Source organism: Ornithodoros turicata, chromosome 9 (assembly GCF_037126465.1).
Source record: "Ornithodoros turicata isolate Travis chromosome 9, ASM3712646v1, whole genome shotgun sequence".
Lineage (NCBI taxonomy): Eukaryota > Metazoa > Arthropoda > Arachnida > Ixodida > Argasidae > Ornithodoros > Ornithodoros turicata.
The window spans coordinates 987,475-1,008,538 of NC_088209.1; the positions used below are offsets into that span (position 1 = coordinate 987,475).

The 21,064-nt window shown below is 44.9% G+C and overlaps 2 long non-coding RNA genes across 2 annotated transcripts in view; one reads left to right on the forward strand and one right to left on the reverse strand.

The window, feature by feature from the left end:
• Positions 1-21,064, reverse strand: part of LOC135369177 (uncharacterized) — a 113,087-nt gene that overhangs the window by 3,888 nt on the left and 88,135 nt on the right. The window lies entirely within an intron of this gene.
• LOC135369178 (uncharacterized) lies at positions 14,958-16,547 on the forward strand. Its single transcript, XR_010414951.1, has 3 exons — positions 14,958-15,024; positions 15,835-16,038; positions 16,361-16,547. It is a non-coding gene; the product is annotated as an uncharacterized LOC135369178 (long non-coding RNA).

Consider the following 21,064-nt stretch of genomic DNA (forward strand, 5'->3'; position numbering starts at 1 on the left):
ACAGAACCCCACCGAAGCTACGCTCTTCCACTGACGACCAACGCCAGGAGCAGAATTTGCGTGTCGAGACCCGTCAGTGTCCAAGAGAGAAGTGAAGCCTTGCGCCCCCTGCAGGCCGTTCTCATTGGTCGTGACGTCATCCTATTGTCTCAGGGCTACACAGTTTTTTTCCACTAATGCTCCTCTAGACAAGGTCAACCTGAAACAATAGTCTCTCGGTATGACGTCATCATGCAGGTGCGTGGCTCAAGGACGCGTACGCTCTAGACAGGGCACCTGTTATTTATTGAATCACTATCCCTAGATTATTTCCTTTATTCTACTATAATGATTGCATAGGGAACTATTACAGAAAAACACCATAGACAAGAGGAGATTGTAGCATTTCATTCCCAAAGTCTTACTGTACAGGAAAAAAAAATGGTTCAGCAAGACATAAAGTCACACACCTGTCCCCCTCGCGGTTACTCTCTGAACTAAATGAATCGCTCTACTCCCATTCAAGGCAGCACTATCGTCAAGAATATTCCTTGTACAAAAAGAAAAAAAACTACATGTAGAAGGAAAGCATGTCAGAACAAGCCCAGGCATGTCAGCACATGTTTGTCAGACAAGGGGGGAAAAAGCGAAAAGAAACAAAGAAGGAAACCAGCATCAAACTATTTCTAAGCACACGCACTCCTCTTATTCAAAAACAGTGCTCATCATAAATCTGCCCAGGACAATACACACTATTTTTCTATTGCCACACTTTTTTCCAGTAACGGTCAATGCGTTGCTACAGACTGCGTGACGTCATCACATCCTGTCTGAAGAAGAAGACACCGGCAAAGACTCCTATTATTTATTGAATCGCAAGATTATTTCCTTTGTCCTACTCTTAATGACATTGATTCTCTCATTAAAATTCAACAAAAAAGCACCCCGCATATTAACGATTTTCACCCCAAAGGCTCATCATGGTCATTAGAATTACAGTAAACTGCCACTGCTCTTTTAAAATGATAAGTGAGACCACTCAACATCACCTCCAGGCTTATGTAATACATGACCCTTTCTATGCTCATACATTCGTTGTCTGAGGCTACACCTGCGAGCAAAAAAGGCGCGAAAGCCGGGGGCAAAGTTCCATTCGCGCATTGCGAGCAAAAAGGCGCGAAAGCACAAGACAGAACGCCTTTACGGGAACACGATGGCATTCCTATACTATATTAATGATTATTGCATTGCAGTTTAGAAAAACTACAACTAAACTATAATTTTAGGAGCCCATTAAAATTCTACTTTCTATGGAAACTATAATTGCCCTATTACTTGGATCGCTATTAATGAAGTGCTCCAATTTTTTCTCTCTTCCCATTTCCGCCTTGTCATGCAGGGAAGCAGACTCATATCCAAAATAATTAATTTACACTGAGGGTGCCGTGCTTCAGGAATTCCTATCCTGCGCTCAGATGCAAGCATTTCTTCACGGATACCTTTAACAGCTGACTTCCTCAACATATCGAACACCCAACAAAATCAAACAAACAATCAGAGAAACCCTCTTCTCAGCTGTACCATGCGACTGTCTTCTTCGTAAAATCGGTGATCTGAGGAAGAGAGCAGCGAAAAATTGCGCGCACTTGTGCTTGACTTAAAAAAACCTGAAGCATATGCCAATAAACGAAGAAAAAGACACTCATGTCTGGTATCTGATAGTGCCACATACACAGACGCATTGCCCTTGCGTAAAGAAAGCACAGGACAGGGATACACAAATATCCTTAGGTGAGCAGGGAAAAGGCTTAAGACCTCAGGTCACCACTCATCGCCACGCGGCTAGCACAACATGACACCAACAACACACTAGCGGCGGGAAGAACTGCAACACTGCTAAACAAGTCCAGACATGCCACGATGACGTCACAAATCAGGGGAAAAAGCACACGCATGCACGCACAGAGGACAACGCATTAAACACACGGAGCGCTCTGGAATAATCGTAGCGTTACCGCACATCGCTACGAAGCTCAACATCTAACACAAGACGGCAGCAACAAGATATTAGCGAAGGGTAAAAATTGCGAGAGCGTTTTTAATGGAATTACCTCGCGAACCTGGTGAAGTCTTCGTTTTGGGCAGGCTATTTTATGAGAGCCGGTCCTGTTGCGATGCATTTGATACGCTTTCCTGAAGCGGCGTGCTTTGTTCTTGTAGTGTGGTTTACGCCTTTATCAATAGAAATTAATAGAAGTGTTTGTTTGTTTGTTTGTTTGTTTGTTTGTTTGTTTGTTTGTTTGTTTGTTTGTTTGTTTGTTTGTATCTGTCACGTTCGTAGCGCTGTCCAAGCGCTAGCCGCCTAGCGATAAGCGGTGATTCTCCGATTAATCCTGAGCGGTACGACTTAAGCCTTTTCCCTGCTCACTTAAGGAAATTTGTGTATCCCTGTCCTGTGACACAAATGCGTGTAATTTTTCGCGGTTCTTTTCTTCTGTCACTGCTTTTACTCAGAATGTAGGTGAGGGGGAAAAAGTCAGTATCCAGGTAGAGCAGGAGAAAGCCGCTCGGCAGAGGAGAGTTCATGAGAATGGAATTTGTTTGTTTTTTGTTATATATCGTTGAGTGTCAGTATTCACTAGAGGTGTGCGAATATTCGAAATTTCGAATATTGTTGATATTCGAACCCTATTCGTATCCGAAAATTTGATAATCGAGAAATTCGAATATTCGAAAATTTCGAATAATGGAGCACAAGCGCCAGCATTCCCGCTAAAATGAACAGAATTCCAGGTATTGGGATTAATCTTGCGAAAATTCCACGTTTGGCACGTCCTTAGCGCGATTTCCAATTGGAATCGGACTTCATGTGCATCCAGCAAAACCGCAAATTGGCTTCACAGCATGCTTCCGCGCATTGCGTGCAGCCAACTTTAAGGCGCAACGTCTGGTAGGTTACCTAGCCGATTTGATTTTTTTTTATGTGTGCTTTCGTTATTTTTTAAAAGATAATACAGACTCGAAGAAGTGTTTGTTTGTTTGTTAGTATGTGTCTGTCACCTTCGTAGGTCTGTTCAGGCTTTATTTTCTTTGCAAAAGTTCAGACTTTATGGTATTAAGCTGTTCGAGTAGAAGTGACTTTCTGCGCTCGCTTAAGATAGATTGTGTATCCCTGTCCTGTGCTTTCTTCACGCAGGGCCAATGCAAATGAGTATTTAGCATTATGCAATAATTATCTGATAGCAGAAAAGGGTGTCTTTGTCACAGTTTATTAGCGTGTGCGTCGTTCTTTTATTTATTTTTTTCTCTTATAGCTATGCCAGCAAAAGTGCGTGTAATATTTCGCTGTTTTCTTATTTTCTCTACTTTTTATGTAGAAGAAGGCCTCCTGCGTAAAAGCTGAATAGTGTTCTACCAGTGGAAGTGGGGTTGTTTGTTTGATTTTGTTGGGTGTTCGATATCTTGACGAAGTAAGCAGAGCTTAATTTTGCAGGTTTTTGAGTAGAAATGCTGGCATCTGAGCACGGAGTACAAATTTATATATTTCTCTGCTCCCTAAGAAAATTTGCACGTCGTTTTCCAAGCAGACCGCGTTTAGTTTACGCAAAATAGAAAAATGAAGTTGTGTATGCTCTATGATGATCCGCCGCAGGCTTAGGCCTTTTCCCCGATCACCAGTGTTTTCGCATTCGATGTCGCATGTCTAGACTTGTTCAGTAGTGTTGCAATTTTTACCCTTCGCTAATATCTTGTTGCTGCCGTCTTGTGTTAGACGTTGAGCTTCGTAGCGATGTGCGGTAACGCTACGATTATTCCAGAGCGCTCCGTGTGTTTAATGCGTTGTCCTCTGTGCGTGCATGCGTGTGCTTTTTCCCCTGATTTGTGACGTCATCGTGGCATGTCTGGACTTGTTTAGCAGTGTTGCAGTTCTTCCCGCCGCTAGTGTGTTGTTGGTGTCATGTTGTGCTAGCCGCGTGGCGATGAGTGGTGACCTGAGGTCTTAAGCCTTTTCCCTGCTCACCTAAGGATATTTGTGTATCCCTGTCCTGTGCTTTCTTTACGCAAGGGCAATGCGTCTGTGTATGTGGCACTATCAGATACCAGACATGAGTGTCTTTTTCTTCGTTTATTGGCATATGCTTCAGGTTTTTTTAAGTCAAGCACAAGTGCGCGCAATTTTTCGCTGCTCTCTTCCTCATATCACCGATTTTACGAAGAAGACAGTCGCATGGTACAGCTGAGAAGAGGGTTTCTCTGATTGTTTGTTTGATTTTGTTGGGTGTTCGATATGTTGAGGAAGTCAGCTGTTAAAGGTATCCGTGAAGAAATGCTTGCATCTGAGCGCAGGATAGGAATTCCTGAAGCACGGCACCCTCAGTGTAAATTAATTATTTTGGATATGAGTCTGCTTCCCTGCATGACAAGGCGGAAATAGGAAGAGAGAAAAAATTGGAGCGCTTCATTAATAGCGATCCAAGTAATAGGGCAATTATAGTTTCCATAGAAAGTAGAATTTTAATGGGCTCCTAAAATTATAGTTTAGTTGTAGTTTTTCTAAACTGCAATGCAATAATCATTAATATAGTATAGGAATGCCATCGTGTTCCCGTAAAGGCGTTCTGTATTGTGCTTTCGCGCCTTTTTGCTCGCAATGCGCGAATGGAACTTTGCCCCCGGTTTTCGCGCCTTTTTTGCTCGCAGGTGTAGCCTCAGACAACGAATGTATGAGCATAGAAAGGGTCATGTATTACATAAGCCTGGAGGTGATGTTGAGTGGTCTCACTTATTATTTTAAAAGAGCAGTGGCAGTTTACTGTAATTCTAATGACCATAATGAGCCTTTGGGGTGAAAATCGTTAATATGCGGGGTGCTTTTTTGTTGAATTTTAATGAGAGAATCAATGTCATTAAGAGTAGGACAAAGGAAATAATCTTGCGATTCAATAAATAATAGGAGTCTTTGCCGGTGTCTTCTTCTTCAGACAGGATGTGACGACGTCACGCGGTCTGTAGCAATGCATTGACCGTTACTGGAAAAAAGTGTGGCAATAGAAAAATAGTGTGTATTGTCCTAGGCAGATTTATGGTGAGCACTGTTTTTGAATGTGCTTAGAAATAGTTTGATGCTGGTTTCCTTCTTTGTTTCTTTTCGCTTTTTTCCCCCTTGTCTGACAAACATGTGCTGACATGCCTGGGCTTGTTCTGACATGCTTTCCTTCTACATGTAGTTTTTTTTCTTTTTGTACAAGGAATATTCTTGACGATAGTGCTGCCTTGAATGGGAGTAGAGCTATTCTTAATAATTTTGCGATTCATTTAGTTCAGAGAGTAACCGCGAGGGGGACAGGTGTGTGACTTTATGTCTTGCTGAACCATTTTTTTTCCTGTACAGTAAGACTTTGGGAATGGTGTTTTTCTGTAATAGTTCCCTATGCAATCATTATAGTAGAATAAAGGAAATAATCTAGGGATAGTGATTCAATAAATAACAGGTGCCCTGTCTAGAGCGTACGCGTCCTTGAGCCACGCACCTGCATGATGACGTCATACCGAGAGACTATTGTTTCAGGTTGACCTTGTCTAGAGGAGCATTAGTGAAAAAAAACTGTGTAGCCCTGAGACAATAGGATGACGTCACGACCAATGAGAACGGCCTGCAGGGGGCGCAAGGATTCACTTCTCTCTTGGACACTGATGGGTCTCGAGACGCAAATTCTGCTCCTGGTAATTGCGTTGGCCGTCAGTGGAAGATCGTAGCTTCGGTGGGGTTCTGTCTGTCTGTCTCTGATGGGGTGCGGATGTGTGGTTCGTCACTGGTGAATGGTGTTCGACGATGCAGGTGGATTTTGTGACGAGCGGATTTACAATGAGGGAATGCTGTGAACGGGAAGAATGATGGTGAGTGCCTTTTTCACTCTGTTCAAGTGTTTGTTTTCCTCTGTTGCCCAGCAGTCGTACGATATGACCTGACGTGTCCTGACATGCCCCGATATGCATGCTTTCCTTTGTTGGCGCTTAGTATTTTTTTCTCTTTTGACAAGGAACATTGTTGTCTTGACGATAGTGCTGCCCTGAGTTCTGCGCTCCTGGTTACCCGTACTCTGTGTTGATTTGTTGAGTGCCTAGTCCTCTTATTTGTCGTTGATGGAGTTACGTGTTAGGATATTTTGTTCTTTTGCAAGTCTCATTTAGTAAGACTTTGGAATTCCTACGATCAGCTTTCATGCATGGTGTTCTTCTGCAATAGTTTCCTATTCAATCGTTATAGAAGAATAAAGGAAACAATCATGGGATAGTGATTCAATAAATAATAGGTCCCCTGTCTAGAGCGTACGCGTCCTTGAGCCACGCAGGTGCATGATGACGTCATACTGTGGCTTCATTGTAGATTGACCAAAGGAGCATTAGTGGAAAAAAACAGGGTAGCCCTGAGACAATAGGATGACGTCACGACCAATGAGAACGGCCAGCAGGGGGCGCAGGAATGCTCTTCTCTCTTAGCCTCACGACCAATGAGAACGGCCAGCAGGGGGCGCAGGAATGCTCTTCACTCTTAGCCTCTCGGAGGTGGTCGCCCCAGAGGGCGCTAGGAGCGCGTATGCGTAGCGGCCGCGGAGCGGCGCCCCAGTCAGTTTCTCTCCGGCTGTCGCAGAAAGCAGACGTGCGCTCCCCGCGCTCGCTCAGTTTCTGGCTGGTTGTCACGGAGAGCAGTCGCATCGGTCTGCGCTCCTGCTGTGGTGAGGTGATTTGTTGTGTAACTAATGCTTTCGTCAACTTTGTTCCCGCTTTGTTTGCGATTTTCGTGCACGTCGGGTGCTGGTTGCTGTTGTCCGGGCATCCCCGGCATTTTCTATCATCTTCTGCCTTGGGAACGGGAGTAGCGCTGGCGTGATTCTTAATAATTTTGTTGTGAGATTAGTTAAGAAAGTAACCGCTAGGGGATGCAGCTGCGGGGCTTTATACAGGAGAAAAACCATTACGAGTCAGTTCTCTTCCTGCCTCTCGGATGGAGCAGTCGCATCGTTCTCCGCTCCTGTTCTGGTGGGCTCATTTGTTGTATAACTAATTGTTTTTTCTTGTTAGCTAATGATGGTTTGCATACTCTTGCTTTCCCAGCCTCTGTATTACGAGTGTTTTTCTCCTTGCATGTCCAGGGGGCTTAATCGCTTCGTCGTCGTTACGGTCGTTACAAGCTAACGCGTGGCGGGAAATTCAAAAAGGTGGGCACGTGACACATTGCGCGTGACGTGTACCACTGCCTTCACGTATCGCTCGAAGAGCGCCGTGCACGTGTTTTATCACGTGCCCACCTTTTTAAATTTCCCGCCCGCTTTTTGAATTTCCCGCCACTCGTTAGCTTGTAACGACCGTAACGACGATGAAGCGATTAAGCCCCCAGAGCTGTCCTAACTTGCCCAGACATGCCATGATGACGTCACAGCTGACGTCACAGGATGTGCGGAACTGGTGCTGCGATGCTTTGCAACCTGCCTCTGTGCTCCGTCGCCCAGCGACGGTCAGCGGCCGTTCCGGGCCGCTTTCTTCAAGATGACGTCGTTGATCTTCAACTAAACTCTTTCTCTCCACTCTATTTCTATCTTTTTATTTTATTTTCTACCTATTTTTTTTATCAGCTCAACTAGCCCACAACTCACACAGTGGTCTGGACGTGTCTTAGATGATCCCCAATTAGTGTAATGACTCCCTGGATGATTCTAATTACTGTGGGGGTCCCAATTAGCTCTAATTGCTCATTAATGGTGTCCAGGCGACTGTGAGTTGTGGGCCAGTTGAGCTGATCCCATACTACTTTCATAATGAATTTAATTAAATGAATGCTGGGTTTGAGAACCTGCTGTGTTGTATTCCTTTTTGCTGCCTGTCTCAGATTTGTTTGTTCTTCAATGTACGAGCTCCCCTGCAACCTAGCACTTTTGTCACTCAGATACAATGGCGATCACTTGCGGTTTATCTGTTGTTATTCGTGTTGTGTTTATTATTTATTTTATTTATAAAATACTACAAACCCTGAAAGGGTCCAAGTAGGAGGGGCACAGAAAGTCCAAAATAATTTACAACAAGACACGTATGTCACATCATGTAACTGCGTTTAAGCCTTTCACAAATGCCGTGACAGAGCGGTGTGAGACCTGAGCAGATGACAGAGAATTCCATTCTTCGACGGTTCGAGGAAAAAACGAATATTTAAAGCAGTCAGTCCTGCACTGGAATGGTTTGAGTGTGCGCTGATGGCTTAGCCGTGTTGATCTGGGTGCGTGTGGAGTGATATAGTCCTGATGATTGATTCGAAATTGACCATTGAGTAAATGAAAAAGAAACTGGAGCCTATGAGTCTTTCTACGCTCTTCCAGCGGTATTAAGCCACTCCGTGCGTAAAGAGGAGTAACTGAGGTGAGACGATGGTACCACTTAAAAATAATACCTAACGCTCTCCTTTGTATGGATTCAAGAAGTCGAATATTCGCAATGGTGTACGGGTCCCAAACAATATCACTATATTCCAGAATAGGACGGACTAATGTTTTGAATGCCGTTAACTTAGTATGAGCTGTGCATTCACGGAAATGACGTTTTAAGAACCATACTTTCTTGTTAGCCTTCTTTGTTATGTACTGGATGTGCTTATTCCAGCGCAGGTCTGATGTAAGAAAAACGCCCAGGTATTTGTATTCGGAGACCCTTGAGAGATTCACTGAGTTAATACAATAATTGAAGGTGAGCGATTTCCTTTTCCGAGTGACACTCATGACCACACACTTATTTATGTTAAGAGGTAACTGCCATGTCTCACACCAGTCAGCCATTTTCTGCAAACAATTATTTAAACATGCATAGTCATCACCGCCATTGATCTCCTTATGCAATACACAGTCATCGGCAAAAAAGTTCATTTTAACATCGATACCCATACCAACATCATTTATAAAAATTAAAAACAACAAAGGACCCAAGACCGAGCCCTGGGGAACACCGGATGTAACTGGTACGAAGGACGAGTCGGCGTTATTCGCATGGACAAATTGTTTTCTATTGTCAAGGTAGTTGGAAAGCCAGGTAAAGAGTTCATCGTTTACAATTTCCTTCAATTTTAATAATAATTTACTGTGAGAGACTCTGTCGAATGCTTTAGCGAAATCCAGAAAAATAACGTCGACTTGTCCACGAGCGTCTACAACTTTGGCAAGGTCATGGGTAATGTTCACAAGCTGTGTCACTGTGCTTAGACCGTGGCGAAAGCCATGTTGACTGGTGGAGAAGAAATTCCTACTTTCCAGATATTTTGAAATATGCTTATATACGATATGTTCTAATACTTTACTACATGTGCTCAGAAGGGATATCGGCCGGTAATTTGCAATATTTAGTTTGGAACCTGTTTTAGGAATAGGAACAACCTTGGCTATCTTCCAATCGTCCGGGAGCTCCCCACGTGTCAAAGATACGTTAAAAATAAGAAAAAGGTACTTGGTGCACCACTCGGCGTACCGAGTTAGAAAAGTATTTGGGATGCCGTCTGGGCCTATGGCCTTCTTGCCGTTTAAGTTAAGGAGTAGAGTAAGGATTCCTTGCTCGCTAATGCTAAGTCGTGGCACTGGTTCTGTGGGAAAACTGGGCACAGATGGTAAGCACCCGTCGTCAATGGTAAATATGCCAGCAAAATGTTCATTGAGTAGAGAGGATACGGAGCAGCCGTCGTGAACAATATTATCGCCATGTGCTATCATTATTTGATTATCTTTGTTCGGCGAGGCGTGCCTCCAGAACTTGGATGGGTCCGATGTTAGCAGATTATGTAGTGTTATGTTGAAGTACCTTGTTTTTGATTCCCGTATATCCGCTCTCAGTTCAGCACGAAGCCGCCTGATATCAAGAGATAGGTTCTTGTCGCCCTTCCTAACTAATCTTTGTGCTTTCCTTTTCTTATGAATTATTGAGCGAGTTATCCATGGATTTTCGGAACGAAACCGTTTACGTCGTTGGGGCACGAACTTCCGGATGCATTCGTGCACTGTTCGTTTAAAGAGGTCCCACAGGGAGTTCACTGACACAGATGAAATTGCTAGGGCACTGAAGGTACCAAAGAAGTTGGAAAGCTCATCAATTACACTATTGTCGTCTGCCCTAGAAAAGTCATTAAATACGCGAGTTGTTAACTGCTTCCGTTTTTGGTGAAGGGTCCCAAATTCTAACAGTACCATCCTGTGGTCCGATATGCCTTCAAGGATGCTGCATTCCGCTTCTCTAGTAAATATCTTGTTTGATACAAACATCAAATCCAATATTGACGAGGTAGTGCCCTGCGTTCTCGTAGGCTCCTTAACGAGCTGGAGTAAATTGAACGAGAATGTCATGTAATGTAATGTTGGTATTCGTCATTATTTGTTTTTTTATTGCGATACACCCAAGGGCCAGGAGGCATTACGTAGTTGAATATGATAGAGCAAACGAAACAGTAACAAATACATAATCGCTTCAGTAAGGGTTAGGCACAGCTATTCATAATTCCGTTGTAGAAAAAAGAAAACCATCTGTTGCCCCACTAGTACGCATATACGAAGTTATCTACCACCCGAGGACGTTTGCGCATCCTGCTCCACTGCGCGGGTGTAGCAGTCGGCTCGTATTTCCGTGCATCTTTGTGTTCGTGCTCTGTGTTCGTGCATTGTAATGCGGAGTACGTACACTTTTGGATTAAACAGGAAGCGACATTTACATCTCGAAGCTGTAGGCCAAGATTATCACGCGTGAATAGATGGGTGCAATGTGTCCCCTGTTGCTGGCCCCGCGAAAAAAGCTTTCATCATGACGGGACCGGCCATGATGGAGTGAGTGTTAGCGAATCGGCTTTGCACCAACGATGCCATGTTTTTAGCAACGAACCCATTATGACCACTCATTAAAGAAATACAAACGACAAATCACTACATGTGGTGTAGGGGACGCGGTTGCCTAAAACCAGCACTCCGTAATTTATCTCATATCAAATCTCCAGGTGTTGCAAGACCATTCATTTCGAGTAATAAACATGTGCAGCACATGGTCCCCCTTCAAATACAAAATTGACACAGCACTTTCAAGCGCAACTGACGTAATATGAGACGGCGAAGTACTCACAGGCGATTTGAGCTGACGGTGTCCCCAACATACATTTAGCTCTACGTGAGAAATGGACATGAGTGAAACTTTCGGTTTATTTGTGGTTAAAACGTAACCTTCGTCAAATACCTGCGATAACTGTATGTATTTCGAACTGTTATGTGTCACTAAACCTGATAGAATTTATTTTTCTCTGTTTACTTCTGGTCTTGCAGCCCTGGGTGATTAGTATCTTTCGGTCAGGAATAGTGGAAGAGAATACAACGCAAACGAAGTACGCAAATGCAAACGCGCCATGGCTAACTATGCCCTGCTTATTATTCATACTGCTGACGTCATATCTGACATAATTTATTTTAGGATCGTAGCCGTCCGCGCAACGGATGGATGGGGCTGATGGCGCTGGCCATTTCGAAGACGCAGGGGCCCATGGGACAACAACAATAACAACTTTATTATGAGATGACGAATGGGGAGTTCCATCGCCGTGGGCGATGCTCTACCCAATTGCTGGTGGTGATGCGGGGAATGAAATATTGAGAACATTCACAATACGGATCGAAGTCCTGTGGTATCCAGGAAGGTAAAAGTGAAGAGAGCTTTCAGAGCAGTGCGCTGGTGGGCTGTATTTGGCCACGGTAGTGTGGGTATTAGAGAAGAATGTGCTCTAGTCCGCTGCTGAACGAAGTCCGATGGTGTCCAGAAATGTCAAAAGAGCTTTGTGCGCAGAGCGTTGCTGGGCTGGATTGGGCCTGGGACCAAGCAATTTCGATAGGGAGAACGAGAGTCCAGCTGACGAAGAGACTCGGAGAGTGCGGTTGGGGAAGGTTTGGTAGTGGGGGCAATGAAGAAGAATATGCTCCAGATCCTCAAGAGCACTACAGTGGCAGCAGGTGGGAGAGTCAACTTATCTCAAACGGTAACGCCACTGAGCTGTAAAGGCCATATCGAGGCGCATTCGGTGGATTAATGCAGCATTTTGACGAGAGGTGTTTCGTGGCATGAGGAAAGTGAGCGTTGATCAACTCTGCTCAATATAGAGGGGGGGGGCGAGAATGTCGGTTTTGCCATTGGCGGGAAGCCAGGGGTGTCACGAGGCGTCGCAGAACGGAACGGCGGTCTCCTCTCAGCAGAACAATACTGGTCCGTTTCCGATACGAGAGTGCTGCTTCTGCGGCGCTGTCGGCCTGCTCGTTCCCCACGACACCACAATGGGCTGGAACCCAATGAAGAACTAGCATGTGGCCTGCTGGGTAGATAGTGTGGTAAGCCATTAACACATCTGTGACTAGGTGTGCGGATGGGCCTCGTATGCCAGAATTTTCAATTGCTTGAAGTGCAGATTTGGAGTCTGTCAAGGCTGCCCATTCCCGCGGTGTAAAATGAGCGATGTGTTTTAGAAAGAAAAGGATGGCATAGAGTTCCGCAGCTGTGGAGGAGGTTGGATGTGAAAGGCGTCTTCCGTGCACTATGCCTTCGGATGGTATGACGAATGCTGAGGCGGACTCGTTCTTTCGGGATGCGCCATCTATATATGCTGCCGTAAACGTAGAAAACTTCTCGTGTACCAGAGCATGAAAATGAGCTCGGAGGACTTGAAGGGGGACCTGATCTCTTCTCTCCAGAAGGTTTGGAAGGCGTACAAACGTCGGCGGTACCGGCAGAGACCAGGGGGCTTCCGGCGGTATAATGTCCTTAGGTATGAGGCCAGTGAGAGTCTGGCGTGTCCTCTGCGCTACTCCATAGAAGTCGCTTTTAGGGCGGTATCGAATTTTCCTGAGGAGCGGGTGACGGGGAATGTGAGCACGCAAACGGAGGAAGTGCCGAGCCGTTTCACGTTCACGGAGAACCTCAATCGAGAGTTCACCAGCTTCAGCCAGTACATGCCGTGTTTCACCATTCTTGGAGCTCCGAGGCATCGACCAAGGCTTCCAGGAAACAGGGACCGAAGGGTATTTAATGATGTTGTTGATATCCTGTGCAGAATAGGAAGGCTGTAAAGCACAGTCGCCCCCACCAACGCCGCGTGAACTGCGAGCAGGGAACACTGATCACAGCCCCATCCTGAGCCAGAAAGATGTTGAATGACGCGGAAACATCGTTGCACTTTAGTTTCCAGGTGTTTAATGTGCCGAGCCCAGCGCAGAAATCAAGTGAACTAAATAGCCAGTTACACCAACCGTGAGAAGGCAGTAGATCTGTGTTTACAAAATGAATGCTTTAGCCGAGAGCATCCAGGTGGTGGAGACCTGCCCAGCGAAGGGCTCGTAGCAGAATGTTTTAAGACAAGCGGCGGCGCTGGGGAGGCCTCTTCGGTGGCGTAGGAACAAAGGAAACAGAAGGCTTTACAGATAGCAGTTCTGAAAAAGCCCCGAGAAGATCGCGAGGAACACATGCTTCACAAATCTTCTCCTGGCATAGTGAATCCGTAAGGAACACAGCACGCGGAACCGAAATCAAGTGAACTTAATAGCCAGTTACACCAACCGTGAGAAGGCAGTAGATCACAAAATGAATGCTTTAGCCGAGGGCATCCAGGTGGTGGAGACCTGCCCAGAGAAGGGCTCGTAGGAGAATGTTTTAAGACAAGCGGCGGCGCTGGGGAGGCCTCTTCGGTGGCGTACGAACAAAGGAAACAGAAGGCTTTAGAGATAGCAGTTCTGAAAAAGCCCCGAGAAGATCACGAGGAACACATGCTTCACAAATCTTCTCCTGGCATAGTGAATCCGTAAGGAACACAGCACGCGGAACCGAAATCAAGTGAACTTAATAGCCAGTTACACCAACCGTGAGAACGCAGTAGATCACAAAATGAATGCTTTAGCCGAGGGCATCCAGGTGGTGGAGACCTGCCCAGAGAAGGGCTCGTAGGAGAATGTTTTAAGACAAGCGGCGGCGCTGGGGAGGCCTCTTCGGTGGCGTACGAACAAAGGAAACAGAAGGCTTTACCCAGACAACACGCAAAGTCCCTCGGATGTCCTGGCGTTCCCATCAGGTCCCAAAAATAAGAATGTCCCACTGAAACTTTGTGGGGATATCCCACGCATGTTTCAGCAGGACAAGACTCGGAATATCCCATAGGCGTCTAGCCGGGATAATTTTTGTCCTTCGTCATTTGGCTTCCTGAGCAGGTGAAATTTCGGAACTGTGGTTACCAATAATATCGCATAAGTGTGTATCTGATCGTCTGAAATTACGCTGTGCCTGAAGCAGAAAAAAACGACATATATCTGCAGTTAGACACGCTTACTGAAAAAGTCCACTGTATGTACAGGGCAGTCCCAAAACGTTGTACTGTACGTTATTATCCTTTGATTATACCATTCAATAAATATATATCCCCCCCCCCCCTTTGATTATACTGTACAACAACTTGCCCCATCAATGTGAATGACCCCATGACGAGCGCTGCCTGGCAGTGCGGCCAGGACCTACGCGCTAAGCGCGATCTAGATCCTGGTTTATTAAATTTTTGACATGCAATATTTTCTGTATCGCTCGCAATGTGGCCTGCGACATAAATTTGAAACGGCGCCTAAATCGCTCCTTTTTACAATGAAAACGCAACTCCGTGACCTCATTTCTTCGACGATTTGCAAATCAACACGATGTGTGAGGATGTGTGCGCATCTGCGTGGTCAGAAAGTGGTGTTCACTTGTGTCGCTGACGCCGCTTCCACCACTAAAAAACAAACGCGTATGACGCGCGCACACGCATCCGAATCCAGCAATACACTGCCGCCCGCTGGCTCCGTCATAAAAGAAGTAGAAAGTCAGCAACCATGGTCGGTACCCTGAGCGGTCAACGCAGGGCACTAAAGGCCGATCCAATCCAATCCGTTATTTGTTTTGTGGCGTTCGTTGCGGTGACTGTTTATGGTGTTCATGCGTGTACGTAAATGCAGAAGAATCTGAGTTTCACAATGGGTGAGTGAAAAGTATGAAGGTAATGAGTCAGGAAGGATTGTTTACGAATGTTTGTATTTGTGTCGTGAAAGTTGCGCTGTTTCGTTTGTGCTTATATGTGCATGCGTTCGTGTAGTGCAGATCCCATTGTGTTTTATGTTGACGAAAATGACAAGATCGATGGCATTTTCCACTGACGTGTGAAAAGCAGCTGTTCAACGCGCTCCTTCGTCAGCTTGCTCGACATCTCAGACTCGGCTAGCACTACTGTGCGAACAGTGAGCAGGGTGAAGATACTGATACATAATATCAAGTTGCGAGTGCGCTCTCAAATGTTTCAGAACATACCCAGGACGCACAGGACAGAGTAATTATAGCTTTTTCGCTGCTTCTAACAGTGCGATCAAGAAACATGCTAGCCTGACTAAGGCTGACAAATTTCCACATTGTGTGTTCCTCAAATGAAGCACAAAATTTTCGACATCAATGTATTTAACTGTACTTACAATGCCATTAATTTCGTTATCTCCCAACGCTGATGTTACCGAGGTTTGCTTCTAGGGTAATTTCGTTTAATAGGCAGGCCGGTTCGGGCGTAGCCTCTTCTATTGCCTAAAGAAGTGACTAGTCTGTTGAGCTTCTCTATACTTATTTGTTGTCGATAAAAGTGCGAGATGGCTGATGGGTTTCTTCACTTTCACCGTAGAATTTTCTGGTGAAGAACCGAAGCTTTTAACATTTGAGGATACCAGAAAGGCAAGTTGGTGTTCCAACTTCGTGATAATAGACTTGAGCGAGGAGCAAATTTGACTTTGAACATTTCTCGAACAGAAGTTCATTTCTCCGGGCAGCGGCGACTGGTGCGAAAAAAATTGCTCTTCGAGGTCCCATACTTACGTGAAAAGATGAGTGACGTGGCCTGCTAATCAGTTTCACCTGAGAAACTGAGCGCTCATGAAGGACAAAGTAGCAACCTCCTCCAGCTCGCAGTGAGGCAAGGGGAAGATGAAGTTCTGCGACCTGTTATGCTGTGATGTAAGTTCTTGTAAGATTCCATAAGTTCTTATGCAATCCTATTCATCTTTGTGAACTCCCACGTCATGGTTTACTGCGATGTGTCTAAGTTGAACTCAAATAGTGATATGGTAAGTTTTAACTACAGTGCTGGCTTCAGGTCCCACTTTGCTATAAAGAATGCATGTGCAGCTATAGTGCTGAACAATTTGTTGTAAGTAATAAGCATTTTCCCACACCCTTGCATTCATGCTACAGTAAGTATTAAAATACTTGTGTTTGCATATTCGGTATATCTGACCTGTCACCTGTGTTTCTGAAGCCGTCACGTTTTTAATTATAGGCACTGTAATGTCAAACCGGCTGCTCAAGGACGTGACCCGCAGTAAAGCAGAGCATCACATAAAGTCCTGGCTGAGGCACGCCAAAGAACCTCATGACAGGACGTCGACAAAAGACAAGGGCTCGGAGTACTACACAGAACAGCGGCGACAGCTGGGCCAATCCGTGCGAAACTATTGAGGCCTAACTTTGACTCTAGATTTCACAAAAAAAAAGTGCGTTCTCTGAGAGTGTGGTAGATACACATTCCTTTCCTCTGTATATTTGGCTGCAGACTGGGGGCTATGCAGGTGTTGCCTTCAGAATGAAAAGTGTTATGCCATTGTCATCTCCATGCAATACACATAGACAATATTAATGGGTTTTCCATGTATAATGTTGGACAAAGAAAAATTCAGCTCATGAAACAGAAGGTGGGATTATGTTTAGGTTTAAGTTTATTCTGTGTAGAGAGCTCGGGAGCAGACCATAATTGTGACAAATAGTTAATAACTTTTTGGTGAGGGTAATAAGCTTGATTGTAAATAATAATAATACATAAAGACAACTCGAATATTGTTATTGTTCGAGTTGTCTTTGTGTTCGTATGTATTGGAAGGTGACGACAATAGAGCCCGATATAATTTTGCAACGTAGAAGGCCGCACGTACAGGGCGTTTCACCTATCGTGATAAATTCTAACCGTAGACGTACACGCCGTATAGGATTGTGGGATTTTTAGCAATTGCCCTCTGGCAACTTTTGCCGACACTTAGGAAGGCTTTGGACAATTTTTAATTGATGGAAATTTATATTTTCAATCAAATTAGGAAAATTGCCAAGCACACCCCTATTTTTTAACAGAAATATGAAGTGCCCTCCGGATGACCGCAGACCCAACAAAACCTATGCGCAGTATTAACAGAAAGGGTCGAAAAAAGTAAAAGTGCTGCTTTAGTCCTGCCGACTTGATTGTTGCAAAAAGCCAGCAGATAAGTTGCAGGGACGAAGTATCCCCGCGTCTTGCTTTACCTTTCTTTTCCCTGATTTGACCTTGATGCACAAAGAAACGAAAAGAAATCAAGGTGGGAACATTTCTTCCTCTTCCTCCACATTTTGCGCACGCATTTTTGCAACAATAAAGCAGGTGGGGCTATAGCAGCACTTTTGCTAAGACTTTTCCACTATTTCAGTCACTATACTGTGCATAGTTTTCGTTAGGTCTGCGGTTATTCGTAGGATCGCATGGCAATTTTCAAAGTTTTTCATTGAAAAGATCCCTGAATTAAAAATTGTCCAAAGCTTTCCAAAATGGCAGCCAAAGATTCCAGAAGGTAATTGCAGAAAGTACCACAATCCTCCGGCAGGTACGTTGCCGGTTAGAATCGTTTATCACTTTAGGTGAAGCGCCCTGTATGTATACGTTCATAAAAAAAAAAAAAAAAGAAACACCAGGAATTTTCCTTGCATATGTGACCCCTCGGAGACTGCACTTGTTTCAAGCTAACTCCAAAGAGGCCAAATTACACCTCTGCTTATTTTCTGCAACCTGATTACTAGTCATGATGGTGCGTTTATTTCGTTCATGAGCATGTTCTGTAATCCGGAAATGCTCAGAATGTTTGAAATTCCATGCTATATTTTACAGCTGCCATTGCAGCTCTTGTAGCGTTATCTTGAACAACCAAACTCGGCCCCTTACATTTCATCTTTGCCGAGGCCAACTGTAGACTACAGAAGAATGAAGTGTGAAGTGCCGTATAGATGACGTTATTCATTTTATTCATCTATGTATTTTGTAAAGACTGTACTTGGCTCGCATTGTCATATCGGACTCCTGATACATGTTTCTTGTTCGGGTTGTTTGTTACGAGACCACGCTGTCCAGAAGGGAGTAAATAAGGTTCTCTTTGAAGTGATTGGTATTTTTGTGCATATTATTGTAGCCAAATAATGTTCATCGGCTCAGTTAAAGACGACTCAAATATCTGTATCAGGGATTGTGGAAAATGGTTTTGCTCAGATGACAACGGTGGAAGGCACTTTTGAAGGCTCGTAGTACAACTTACCTCGACTGAAATGACGAATTTCTACATGAATCTGATGTGTACTGCACGGAAGTGGGTTTGTGGTGTTTGCTCATTTTTGCTAGGAGGTGCTTCGAACCAATTATGTGATGACGGCGTTTGCTAGGTGCTACAGCGCATTAATGCGATGACATTATTTACTCATTTATGCTGAATGGTGCTTCAGCCCATTGATGTAGTGACGTTAAATAACAGCACCAAGGTGATGATCATTTAGTTCCATATGTCGTGTGTACATTTACAGAGCCTTTTCTAGATAGAGGGATGCCATTTTCGGTCCAAATAAGCCTATCGACTATTTGTTTAGCGTTATGATTATTTCTAACTGCTGGCGCAAGAATCGTTCAGCTTTTCCCTGTATACAAGGCAAAGTGTGGTCTGACCCTGTATGCCATCCAGCCACCATCAATTCCAAAGCACCCCTTGTGGGCTTAATGACTGAGAACACAGTTTCTGCTCGTCACTGCTAAATGCAGACTACAAATTGATTTCACCTCTCAGCAGCTTCAGATGTTGATGTGATGTAATTTCTAGAGCTTTTATGCGTTCATGCATTGAGCACTTATCTGCTTTGTTATCATCCAAGTCAAATGTCATTTTCTTTTTATGCATATTGTGTAATATTTAACATTGTGTAGCTATACATCACTTGAAGTTCCTTGAAATAAAGAAGCCATGAAAGCTTTGAAACTGCTCTGATCACGTGAAAATTATTTGCTGCAGCTAGTGTTAAAGCATATCGGATACCGTGAAGGCACTGTATGACATATCCGATCAAAGCCTGATCATATCCCAGACTTGTCCCACGGGATGTCCCCAGGAAAGGTCATAGGACGTCTTTTTGCAGACAACGGGATGCCCCATGGATGTCCGCGGGATATGTTTGGACATCCCATGGATATCCTGTATTCCCAAACGGATATCCATAGGATGTCCTATGGACGTCATTGTGTTGTCTGGGTAGAGATAGCAGTTCTGAAAAAGCCCCGAGAAGATCACGAGGAACACATGCTTCACAAATCTTCTCCTGGCATAGTGAATCCGTAAGGAACACAGCACGCGGAACCGAAATCAAGTGAACTTAATAGCCAGTTACACCAACGTGAGAAGGCAGTAGATCACAAAATGAATGCTTTAGCCGAGAGCATCCAGGTGGTGGAGACCTGCCCAGAGAAGGGCTCGTAGGAGAATGTTTTAAGACAAGCGGCGACGCTGGGGAGGCCTCTTCGGTGGCGTACGAACAAAGGAAACAGAAGGCTTTAGAGATAGCAGTTCTGAAAAAGCCCCGAGAAGATCACGAGGAACACATGCTTCACAAATCTTCTCCTGGCATAGTGAATCCGTAAGGAACACAGCACGCGGAACCGAAATCAAGTGAACTTAATAGCCAGTTACACCAACCGTGAGAAGGCAGTAGATCACAAAATGAATGCTTTAGCCGAGGTCATCCAGCTGGTGGAGACCTGCCCAGAGAAGGGCTCGTAGGAGAATGTTTTAAGACAAGCGGCGGCGCTGGGGAGGCCTCTTCGGTGGCGTACGAACAAAGGAAACAGAAGGCTTTAGAGATAGCAGTTCTGAAAAAGCCCCGAGAAGATCACGAGGAACACATGCTTCACAAATCTTCTCCTGGCATAGTGAATCCGTAAGGAACACAGCACGCGGAACCAAAATCAAGTGAACTTAATAGCCAGTTACACCAACCGTGAGAAGGCAGTAGATCACAAAATGAATGCTTTAGCCGAGAGCATCCAGGTGGTGGAGACCTGCCCAGAGAAGGGCTCGTAGGAGAATGTTTTAAGACAAGCGGCGACGCTGGGGAGGCCTCTTCGGTGGCGTACGAACAAAGGAAACAGAAGGCTTTAGAGATAGCAGTTCTGAAAAAGCCCCGAGAAGATCACGAGGAACACATGCTTCACAAATCTTCTCCTGGCATAGTGAATCCGTAAGGAACACAGCACGCGGAACCGAAATCAAGTGAACTTAATAGCCAGTTACACCAACCGTGAGAAGGCAGTAGATCACAAAATGAATGCTTTAGCCGAGGTCATCCAGCTGGTGGAGACCTGCCCAGAGAAGGGCTCGTAGGAGAATGTTTTAAGACAAGCGGCGGCGCTGGGGATGCCTCTTCGGTGGCGTACGAACAAAGGAAACAGAAGGCTTTAGAGATAGCAGTTCTGAAAAAGCCCCGAGAAGATCACGAGGAACACATGCTTCACAAATCTTCTCCTGGCATAGTGAATCCGTAAGGAACACAGCACGCGGAACCGAAATCAAGTGAACTTAATAGCCAGTTACACCAACCGTGAGAAGGCAGTAGATCACAAAATGAATGCTTTAGCCGAGGTCATCCAGGTGGTGGAGACCTGCCCAGAGAAGGGCTCGTAGGAGAATGTTTTAAGACAAGCGGCGGCGCTGGGGAGGCCTCTTCGGTGGCGTACGAACAAAGGAAACAGAAGGCTTTAGAGATAGCAGTTCTGAAAAAGCCCCGAGAAGATCACGAGGAACACATGCTTCACAAATCTTCTCCTGGCATAGTGAATCCGTAAGGAACACAGCACGCGGAACCGAAATCAAGTGAACTTAATAGCCAGTTACACCAACCGTGAGAAGGCAGTAGATCACAAAATGAATGCTTTAGC